This window comes from Triturus cristatus, chromosome 1_1 (genome assembly GCF_964204655.1).
Source record: "Triturus cristatus chromosome 1_1, aTriCri1.1, whole genome shotgun sequence".
Lineage (NCBI taxonomy): Eukaryota > Metazoa > Chordata > Amphibia > Caudata > Salamandridae > Triturus > Triturus cristatus.
This window is the reverse complement of record NC_140579.1, coordinates 844,470,281-844,482,863: the sequence shown is the minus strand read 5'-3', so window position 1 is coordinate 844,482,863 and position 12,583 is coordinate 844,470,281.

The window sequence follows — 12,583 nt, the reverse complement described above, 5'->3', positions numbered from 1 at the left end:
GAGTAGTAGAGCGAGTAGTAGAGTAGTAGAGAGTGAGTGGTAGAGAGTGAGTAGCAGAGAGAGTAGTAGAGAGTGAGTAGTAGAGAGTGAGTAGTAGAGAGCGAGGAGTAGAGAGTGAGTAGTGGAGAGTGAGTAGTAGAGAGCAAGTAGTAGAGAGTGAGTAGTAGAGAGTGAATAGTAGAGAGTGAATAGTAGAGAGTGAGTAGTAGAGAGAGAGTAGTACAGTGAGTAGTAGAGAGTGAGTAGTAGAGAGTGAGTAGTAGAGAGAGAGTAGTAGAGAAGTAGAGAGTGAGTGCTAGAGAGCAGCAGAGAGTAGTAGAGTGAGTAGTAGAGAGAAGTAGAGAGTGAGTAGTAGAGAGTAGTAGTAGAGAGTAGTAGAGAGAGAGAGTAGTAGAGAGTGTAGTAGAGAGTGAGTAGTAGAGAGTAGTAGCGAGTGAGCAGTAGAGAGTGGTAGAGAGTGAGTAGTAGAGTAGTAGAGAGTGAGTGGTAGAGAGTAGTAGAAAGTAGTAGAGTGAGTAGTAGAGAGTGAATAGTAGAGAGTAGTAGAGAGAGAGAGAGTAGTAGAGAGTGTAGTAGAGAGTGAGTAGTAGAGAGTAGTAGCGAGTGAGCAGTAGAGAGTGGTAGAGAGTGAGTAGTAGAGTAGTAGAGAGTGAGTGGTAGAGAGTAGTAGAAAGTAGTAGAGTGAGTAGTAGAGAGTGAATAGTAGAGAGTAGTAGAGAGTGAGTAGTAGAGAGTAGTAGAGCGTGAGTAGTAGAGAGTAGTAGTGAGTGAGTAGTAGAGAGTGAGTAGTAGAGTAGTAGAGAGTGAGTAGTTGAGAGTGAGTAGTTGAGAGTGAGTTGTAGAGAGTGAGTAGTAGAGAGTCAGTAGTAGAGTAGTAGAGAATAGTCAGTCAGTGTCAGTCAATGTCAGTCAGTCAGTGTCAGTCAGTCAGTGTCAGTCAATCAGTGTCAGTCAGTGTCAATCAGTGTCAGTCAGTGTCAGTCAGTCAGTGTCAGTCAGTCAGTGTCAGTCGGACAGTGTCAGCTAGAGCAGCTCTGCTGACCTGGTTCTCTGGCTCTAAAGCAGCTCTGCTGACCTGGTTCTCTCTCTCTAAAGCAGCTCTGCTGACCTGGTTTCTCTGGCTCTACAGCAGGTCTGCTGACCTGATTCTCTGGCTCTAGAGCAGCTCTGCTGATCTAGTTCTTATGCTACAGAGCAGCTCTGCTGATCTAGTTCTCTGGCTCTACAACAGCTCTGCAGACCTGGTTCTCTGGCTCTAAAGCAGCTCAGTCGACCCCGTTCTATGGCTCTGAAGCAGTTCTGCTGACATGGTTCTCTGGCTCTATAGAAGCTCTTCTGACCTGGTTCTCTCCCTCTAAAGCAGCTCTACTGACCTGGTTTCTCTGGCTCTGCAGCAGCTCTGCTGACCTGGTTCTCTGGCTCTAGAGCAGCTCTGTTGACCTGGTTCTTAGGCTGTAGAGCAGCTCTACTGACCTGGTTCTCTGGCTCTAAAGCAGCTCTGCTGACCTGGTTCTATGGCTCTAAAGCAGCTCTGCTGATTTGGTTCTCTGGCTCTAGAGTAGCTCTGCTGACCTGGTTCTCTGGCTCTAAAGCTGCTCTGCTAACCTGGTTCTCTGGCTCTAAAGCAGCTCTGCTGGCCTGGTTCTCTGGCTCTAAAGCAGCTCTGCTGACCTGGTTCTCTCCCTCTAAAGCAGCTCTGCTGACCTGGTTTCTCTGGCTCTACAGCAGCTCTGCTGACCTGGTTCTCTGACTCTAGAGCAGCTCTGCTGACCTAGTTCTTAGGCTCTAGAGCAGCTCTGCTGACCTGGTTCTCTGGCTCTACAGCAGCTCCGCTGACCTGGTTTTCTGCACTCACGACGCACGCACCCGACTTCGTGAAAATATATTTAAAAATAATATAAGTTTCTTATAAGTACAAATATATTATTTTGATGAATATCTTACATAATCTCTTGCCTTAATATGTATATTAAAGACACATACATATCATTTTGGAACATAAATTTTTTTTGCGGGAGTCGCGCACCCAGCGCGCCCCAGCACGTATTTGATGTCACGCGGGACCCGCAAGCGCGCAAACATCTTATACCGTAATGCGCATGTGTCGTGAATGCGCGGGAGCAGGAGTCGCAGACTGGTCTCATACCAATCGCGCATATCACGTGATATTAAATGTATATGATGTAACTGAAAAACACGCAGCCGTCGCACACCATACGCGGATCCTTCATGACTTTTCTAAAATGGCGGCTAGAATGCGCGCACCCACCGTGATGTGTACACTTTGAGTGCGCGACTGCGAAAAAAATTGGAATTATTTTTTTAAAGAAAATGATATAAATATATTAAAATAAAAAATGAAAACAAGAAAATTAATCAATATTTCAGTTTTAATTAAAAAATGTTTTTTTGCAATTTTCAGAAAAATATATGTTATTTAATGAATAAAATATTTATAAATAAACAGTTAAACTGTAGAAAATCAGTACAAAAAATAGATATAACTACTATCACACTTAAAAGTTAGCATTTAAAAAACCTTTGAAATTCACTGAAAAAACCATAGGTTTCACACACGTTATAGTTACGAATTAGCATTTAGAAAACCTTGCAAATTCACTTAAAAAACCATAGGTTTCACACATGTTATAGTTAGCTGGACATTTCACTCGTAAAAAACCAATGAAATTCCCCCGTTATAGTTAGTGCAGGCAACTATAACTCACGCGACCGCAATCCTCTGCTGATGACGTCAGATATTACATCACTGATGACATATGTGTCTTTCTGAAAAATAAATATTTGTAATATATGTATAGCTAAAGATTAATGGAAGAAGACATGGGTAAATAAGTGTCTAAATACAGTGACGTCATCAGCAGAGGATTGCGGTCGCGTGAGTTATAGTTGCCTGCACTAACTATAACGGGGGAATTTCATTGGTTTTTTACGAGTGAAATGTCCAGCTAACTATAACATGTGTGAAACCTATGGTTTTTTAAGTGAATTTGCAAGGTTTTCTAAATGCTAATTCGTAACTATAACGTGTGTGAAACCTATGGTTTTTACAGTGAATATATATATATATATCTATAGTTATAATGAGAAATAACAATACATTTTTTATTTTTGGATACATTACATATTTAGTACATATTTAAACAGAAACATATCATTTTTAAATATAGTCGCTATAAAACATTTTTATGTTTTATATCATGGAGAAGTTGGTAAATATATACATTTTTTTTACAAATAAAAGATGCAGTTATCCACTGTTTTTTATACTTGTTTTTAATACATATTAGTATGGTAACAGTTATAGAATATATATTTATATTGTAAATATGCATTACATAATACATATGGGGCTCGATTCCAATTCGGGTCGTAAAACGTACCGACCGACATGGACCGGGACTGGAGTCCGCCCCACATGTACACGCTCCATACGACCGTACGAGTACAATGCTATGCGTGCTATTTCCAAACGAGTTTCACGGAGCGCAATCGGCACGCCCGAGCCGCACGGTAAACAGTGACTCACCCGTAAAGGGAACGCGAAACGTAGCGACCGACACGGACCCGTACTGGACCCGAACAACATGTACATGCTCTGTACGACAGCACGAGTGCGATGGAATGCGTGCAGAAGGAAAACGACTTGTACGGAGCACAATCAGGAAGAACAAGACATACGGGAACCAGTGACTACCATTGAAAACAGGCCGTTGCGACCAACGCAAACACTGCAACAGAGCACATTGGGAGTGAGACAGACTCGGAGTACCTCTCAATTGCCCCTGTCAGCGTCCTTCCCAGTCAACAGAACATCTCCATCGGCACAACACAACATATGTTTAAATCATGAGAAAAAGATTCTAACAAGCAATGTCCAAATCAATAAAGAAATAAGAAAAAAATGAACAAAGAAACACCCACAACTCCACCTACATAAAGGCCCAAATCCACTACCATGATCCTTTGCCAATTTCAAACACATCACAGCAGAGAAGACAACTACACTGCACTCTGAGCCACACCCACAACTCACGCACCACACAACATCCACACTATTATCACCTCCTAAACACACTCTCAACAAGCAAGAGAAACTGACACCCACTCACCCTCACTTACACCCTCACACACACATCAGTCTCCACAACCACCCAGAACCATGCCCACAAAGAAGAATCCAAAGTTCACAGAAAGTGAGTTGGAAGTCTTGGTTGATGAAATACTCCGAATCGAGCCACACCTATTTGGAACCTTGGTCCAACAGACCCCCATGTCACAGAAAACAAAGATGTGGGAGAGGATCGTCAACAAGGTGAACGCACAAGCACCTTGCCTGCGCACAAAGGATGACATCCAGAACAGGTACTATGATGTGCGAAGGAGGGTCAAGAAGCTCATAGCCAGAGAGCATGCCTTGAGCCAGCACACTGTCGGTGGCCCTCCTGCAAAGCCAACATACTTCACGTCCTGGGAGGAGAAAGTGTGGGCCATACTCCCACCGGAGGGCATCCATGGATTGACAGGAATACCAGAGCCTGGTGAGTACACAACCGATCTAGTCAATATTGTGTGGCAATACACACACACATCACTGCCAAGGGGACATTGAAAACAAGTAGCATTAGCAAAGCCAAATTTAGCCCGAAAAAAGTTATTCTGTGATGTGTATGCCAGTTACACAAACGCAACAGCTGCTATCTCAGAGTAATATAGAACTAGGTCATAACATGTAAAAACCTAACAACAAATACAGCAAGGCATTGATACTAAACACCAACCAACACTGTCAGCCATCTTGCCAAACCTGTCACACTAACTCACAGGGAAGCTGAGTAACAGGAAGGAAAGTCGGATATGCTGGGAGGGTGGGTCCAGCCAAACGCTTGATGGGAGTTGTAGTCACAGACCCCCCCCACATGGTCCATCAAGCCCACCCTGAACCATGTTCACCTCACAGGGAGTGGAAAAGTAATGACAATATGGCTGACACTGGGCCCTGCTGTGGGGAGCACAAGGGCCTGGTGGGGGTTTTGCTCCAACAAACAACAGGACACCACTGTCAGCCATCTTGCCAGCACTGTTACACCACCTCACAGGGATGCTGAGTCACAGGAAGGAAGTTCGGGTGTGCTGGGAGGGTGGGTCTAGCCAAACGCTTGATGAGAGTTGTAGTCACAGACACCAGACCCCCTGCCACATGGTCCATCAAGCCCACCCTGAACCATGTTCACCTCACAGGGAGTGGAAAAGTACTGACAATATGGCTGGCACTGGGCCCTGCTATGGGGAGCACAAGGGCCTGGTGGGGGCTGTGCTCCAACAAACAGCAGGACACCACTGCCTGAAATCCAGAACTTTAACTTGGACTCCCTGCAATGGAAGCATCCTACAGGGGGATTACCTGGCCTCTGTGGGAGAAGGTGGGCCTGCAAGTACACCAAATACCAACAATCCCACTAATACACACTTCTTCACAGCAGGAACAGGTATACCCCTTGGAAACACACAACATTTTAATTCCCTGGCAAGATGCCTGACACATGGCCAGATGTATGAATTGGCTGCAAGTCCGCCCTATTCACACTGACAGCCATCGCAACTGTATGTATCCTCTCACTGCCTGGGACTGCAGTGTGCAGGGCTAGTCCCTGGTCTGGCTGTGAAGGTGTGCGCCCTCTATAACAATTGGGGAGGTGCAGACATAGCACATACCAAAACCCACACCCCAAACCACATACACACCATTCATAGGTTTACACATGACAGTGAATGGAATGGCCACAGCAACATAGCTCATACCATAGCATGGTGTTATTTACACAAAGCACTGTGTTGATCTGCATTCTACTCCTACATCGTGCAGCATTGATTGCATCCCTCACACAACACTCCCCTCGCTGTCTTTGACACTTGAAACACAATCAGTAACCTGGCCTTTGTATGAGTAGGCATACTACTCACAGCAGCATAAGTCAAACACACAAACACACAAACACCTGCCCCTCACTCTCATGAGCATGGGAAAGTCTGCGATCTGCCGATCTGCCGTGGTCAATACCCCTTACCATGGATGATATTGACCACATAAATGACATCATCACACACAGAACTCTGCTCCAACATCATTAGCTACGGATAACACCATCCAATGTGTGCAAGGATATGTGAACTAGGGACACACACAACAAAATTGTATCTCCACAGTGAATGCAGCCATACCGTTCTGTGACCATGTTGTTCAGACACAACAATGTTACTCACAAATACAAGCACAAATGCCAGCACACCTCGTCCAGACATGCTACACATCTCAAGTGGAAGTGCATGTATGTCATTGTTAAAGTACAAATGTTGAGAGGAGGGACACTCCTGTGTCAGGCATATGAGGGCACATGAGTAGCAATGCCCATGTACAGTCAAACAATCATGTAATGAGATGTCCATGTCCACAGCTCAACGTGCCCATCAAAATGGTCAAGCAGCAAATGACATTGTGCTAAATCAAAATAGACACCTGCCCCTGACATTATAGAACAATGCAATGCACATACACTCATCATGATGTGCAGTGGCAACTGTAATGTGTGTGAACCGTTGATGTGTGCAGAAACATTACATACATTGTGTGTCTCTTCCACCCACAGGGGATGCAAGAACAGAAGAGGAATCCCAGTCCCAGTCTCTGGATGACCCTGAGCTCCCCGTTGTGGATTCCTCTATGTCCTCTTCAAACGAGGATGAACGACCTGGCAACTCCGGTGTGGCCCCGCTCCCAGCCCCAGCAACTGCAATATCAGCACACCCTGCCACCACTCCTGTACCATCTACAAACACTTCAAACAACCCTGCCAACACAGACAGACCAAGGCAACAGGGTAACAACGGCACAGGTACACAGGGCACCCAGGAGCTGACGGACAACAACACCAGTGCCAACACAGACAGGGGCCCAGTGGTGCATGTGCCTGCCAGGGCAGGTCCTGCCCATGTGGGTAGGGGTGGTGTGAGGGTGGTCAGTGCGAGGCCACGGCCTGCAGATGGGGCTGGACTGCTGGAAGATCTGCAGTTGGGACGCATCATAGATGCGTACCAGTAAAGCAGCGGAGGATTTGGCCAGATTGTGGTGATCCTCAGGAACAAACAACAGCAGGCTGCACATCATGCCAGAATGGACTCCCTCATGTCCCGGGTGGAACAACACATGACCCGGATGGAGTCCAAGATAGACAAAATAGATGACCTTATGGTGATGCATAGGGACATACTTACATGCCTCCGCCAGATAGCCAACAACATGACCACACCTCCTGTTTGCCCACCACATCAGTTGCCACTACATCAGCAACTGCCACAAGGAGGGAGGTGGACTCTGGCAGAGAGTCCTCTGCACCGCAGCAGCCTGCAAATGAGGGTCCCCCTGAGAAGAAGAAAAGGGGTTGTCCGAAGAAGGACAAGTAAGAGGCAGATGGCCATGCATACCCAACAGGACGTGACTAATCTGTTCTAGACATCATCCAATGTGTGCAAAGCGCTCACCTTGTTGACTGTTGCTAAACTCCCACACATGTGAAGGAGGTTCTAAGTTGGACCAATGTTCAAAAGGACTGTGGACTTTACTCTCGGAATTTCATCAATCAACACTACCAACTGCACTGTGAACTTTGGATTTTTATTGCACTGTACAGCACTGTTTGGTAGTACATACTCAATGGTAGGACACATCACTGCAAGACACAGACACACTTAAGCAGCAACATTGCAACACCTACACATATCAGCCAATTACAAAACATAGACAACATATCACTGTATACTCACTATCATGTGAAGAAGTTGTTGATGAGCTGTGTTCGTACATCCCCCTCACCCTCATCATCACTGGCAACATGTCCCAGAGCAGGATCCTCCACGGCAGGCGGCTGTTGGTCATCGTCATCCAGGATAAGAGTCAACTCCTTCCTCACTGCCAGGTTGTGTAGCATGCAGCACACAATGAAGATTTTGCACACCTTGTCAGGGCCATATTGGAGGGCACCTCCTGTCTTGTCCAGGCAGCGGAATCTGGTTTTCAGTAGGCCAAATGTCTCTCTATCACTCTCCTGGTCCGCCCATGTGCCTCATTATAACGGATCTCTGCAGGTGTGACAGGGTTCCTGAGGGGGGTCAGCAACCACGGCATGTCTGGGTATCGAGAGTCACCTACATACAAACAAACAAGCATTCAATGTTTCGGAGAAGTAGGTGAATCTCTAAAGTTGCCAAAACACACAAGGGAAACAGATATTACACACCAACAAGCCAGGCACGCTGGTTCTGCAACTGTGTCATCATGTTTGGTATCCAACTCATCCGCATGATGTAAGCATTGTGTGCAGAACCAGGGAAACGTGCACACACATGCATGGTCATGTCCGACAGACATACCACCAGGGCATTAATAGAGTGGAAATTTTTCCTGTTACGGTATGTCACCTCATGTGCCTGTAGTGGTACCAAAGCAACATGTGTGCCATCTATGGAGCCTATGACACGTGGCATTCATCCCAAGGCATAAAAGTCACTCTTAATCGCAGTGATTGATTTATTTAAGAGTTTTATATAGTGCAGGCCAGACCCGAAGGTATCGGAGCGCTTTACAACATTTGTCAAGTAGCAATCGAGTACATGTAATAACAGTCATTTGTCCTGGGGTTGGGAATTGGATGTACCGGTTCAGGGATAACAACATTGCCTCCAACACATCGCGAAGCACACGACTAAACATGGTCTGTGACATCCCACCAGCACTAGCCACAGTGTGCTGGAAGGTACCGCTGGCAAAGAAGTGTAGGGTTGCCATCACCTTCACCTTGGGGGTCAGCGCTGATGGATATGTCCGGCCAGGTTGCAAATGTGGTGCCAACTGCTCCGCAAAATCCTCAATTAGTGGCCTGGTGAGGCGGTACCACCGGATGCAGTCACGTTCATACATGGTTGCAAGGTCTGGGAACGGTCTATGGACAGCTGGTCTCCTGTAGTACATAGGTGAGCAAAGAAAGTTTGTCAGTGACCGTACATATGTGGCAAGTACCTTGCACAATATCACATGCAACTTCAGAACAAGACACAGTAACATGTTGTGTGTGCTGTTGGGCATGGACAACAATGTCCGCTATGTGCCCCTCACATAACATCTCAGCTCTACATGTTTACACAACAAGTGCTAAGCTGTGCTGTGAACAATCAATGTCTCTCCCAGTACATCATCACACATGTCACGTACCCAAAACACACCTCAGTGACTAGGATGGACAGATGTGTTGCCCACATGACAGGTGTTTGTCTGTCTCACATACACAACTATCTTTTATTGGCACAAGGGCACTGACAGTATATAGCATCTGATGTACATGTAACAACACACCCACTAAACACACATGATGCGATACCAGATTGTTGCACGGGCAAAAACTGGATGCCTGTAATAAACAGGCACAACAGCGATTCACATGTCAAAATCACATGGACGTGTGTAGCACAATACGCACATACTCTGCATCAACACCACAATGTTAGCTGTGGGTCACCCAGTGACACACAGTCCTTTTCACCTAGGATTCAGGGTGTATGTGACATGTCAGCACACAATGGCCACCTAGAACTGTGTACATGCCTCGGGGTGTGATCTGCACAGTTGTGAATGACAGTGGTGATGTGCATTACACACATTGGTGTCTGTCCCCATCACACCTTGCAAAGCCTGAGAGTGTTTGCCACTATGTGCAACATACAATATCCCATGTGAGCCCACATACTCACACAGGTAATACATCCTGAGATGTCACATCATACACTGTGTGACAGGCTGTACATATGTTGTTGTGCAACTGAGTCCTTGGTAAGGTATTGTGTGTGTGGCATCACTTTGCAATTGCCTGCAATGGTGACCGATGCGTGTGTGTTTTCCAAAGACGCGCCGTCCACCTAGGGACTAATCCGTGCGCACGCCTATGCTATTGCCTGCAATGGTGTCCGATGCGTGTGAGTTTTCAGAAGGTGCGTCGTCCACCTAGAGACCGATCCGTGCGCACGCCAATGCTATTGCCTGCAATGGTGTCCGATGCGTATGAGTTTTCAGAAGGCTCGCCGTACACTGAGCGAGACGTGCGCACGCATTGGCTATTGGATGTAATGGAGACGGAGGCGGATTTGATCGTTGCACGAATAGTGTCCAAAGTAAAGTCAGTTGCCTGCCTACAACAATGTATCAACAGCAATTGGGTAATGTAGTTGAATTTTTTAACGATGCAGGAGGCGTGTACGAACCGTACAATGCAATTGATTGCCCATTTTCATAACATGCAAATGTGTCAGACCTATCACAAAGGTCGCCTGGGACAGATTCAGCTCTGCAGCTCAGATATAAGACTGTCTTTTCCCCAGAGACTTCACTTGCCTGCACCAACTGCTACATCATTACATCTCTGCTAACACTGCTGCTGTCTCTGCATCCTCTGGCTCAAAGAATGGCACGTACTGTGGAGAGAGCCCCTGCCTTCAGTGAGGAGGAGAACAAAGCCGTGCTGGACAGCCTACTTCTACAGTACACCAAGCTGTATGGGAAACCAGGGGAGCAGGTGAGTGCGCAGTCCACTGTCTGCCTAATTGTGCATGGAGTATGACTAGCACCACTAGCATTGTATTCAGCAATGCCAAGCATGCTCACTGAGTAGTTGTAACTCTCAAACTTTGTGGATACAATTACTGTGCAGGTGTAGTTATGTCAATGTGTATATTTCATTTCTTGTCTGACTGTTCATGCTCAGTGTTCAGTTTGTTGATGCAGGCTTGCACACAGGACAAATGTCCATGACCATAGTTGTTCTACCTTTATACATCATATTCCCTTGTGATGAAAACATGTATGGTCAAATGTGTGATGTACAAACATGTTGGATGTGTAGTAATGGTGTCTTACATTGTCACCCTTACAGGTTAATGCCCATCACAAACAGGAAATCTGGAAGTCCATCGTACGGGCAGTTCGATCAGTGGGGGTCTACAAGCGCCGCACCCACAACTGTCAGAAGAGATGGCAGGACCTCCGTGGCTGGACCAGGAGGATCGCAAGGGTCCAGCTGAAGCTGTCGCCTCCACGCCGACGGGGAGGAGGACGAACACTGACCCCCCACATGCTGAGGATTTTGACAGTGGTCTTCCCTGAACTGGATGTGCAGCTGAAGGCCAGACAGCAGCAAGGAGACGGTAAGTCTAATCCTCTTTGGTAAAGTATGGCTAACATGCTATTTGCACTCCCTCAGCCCCCTGACACTCCCACAGTTTGTGTGTCTGAGACAACACTAATGTGGACACATTTGGTGAATCCACATTCTCATCTGCTAACCAGGTGTGGGCATTTTGGCCTCTGAGTAGTGTCACTAGTGCTGTGTGTGCTTGCTGTTGTCCAAGGATAATGTTTGTGCTGGCATCTGCTATAGGTGCCTCTTACTGTGCCTCATGAGTGTGGCAATTGCTTGACATGTGTCTGCACATAGACAGATGTCTGACATGAACTCTGTGTGTGCAATACAAAGGTGTTGTAATTGCTGATCTGGGGCACCATAAGTGTCGGAGGTATTTAGCAGACACACATGCATCATGTGATATCAATGGAGGTGTCTCTGGTGGATGAATGTCATGGTTGTGACACATGCATAGCCACCTGCCTACTGTTTCTGGTCATCACCTGTTGCACATGGACCAGGATAGGTATGCCAACTCCGCACAGATGAGACACTCGGACCTTCCAATCCTGGCTATCATTGTCAGCATTCTGACATGTGCAATGGTGTGTCTGCATCTGTGTCATTGTGGACTGGCATAGCTTCTTTTACTTCAGGAGTGTTACAATGTTCTTGACGGCTTGCCTTCTGATATGTGGCTGTTGTATCAGCGCATGGGGGAAAACATAGGTGTGTAATTACTTGTGTGTGCCTAATGGTGGATTGAAAATTAAAGCTGCTACACTTTCTTCCCGACAGACTGTGATGTGTCCATATTTGCTGATTTGTGTTAGCACAAACTCAAATGTCCAATTTGTATACCGTGTGATCATCTGATTCTTGGAGATGTGGGTAGCAGGGGCGGTACATGTGTACTTGATAACTACAGAGTTTACATTGCCCGCTAATGCATTGGTGTGACACACTGCACACAGTTGGTTTCTGTATGCACTGCTCCGATGACAGGAGACAGTACAGACTCATTGGCCAGACAGGCCTGTGGCATGGTGTGCCACATGCAAATCAGGATACTGCAGTATTGTCAGTTGTCCTGCATGGACTCCGTTGTAGCATTGACTATCATGACATGAGGCCATCATGGTGTCTGGGAATGGAATCATACCCATAATGTTAACAGTGACTTTGGCCAGGCCATTTCCGGACACATGAACAGAGTCACTGGAGAGAGATGTGATATGTGCATAGTGACACAATACACTCAAAAACCTTGCAGCTCTGACACCTGGCCCTTTGTGGGGCATGTTTGCCCATATACTTGGTGACATCATACATGCACCAGA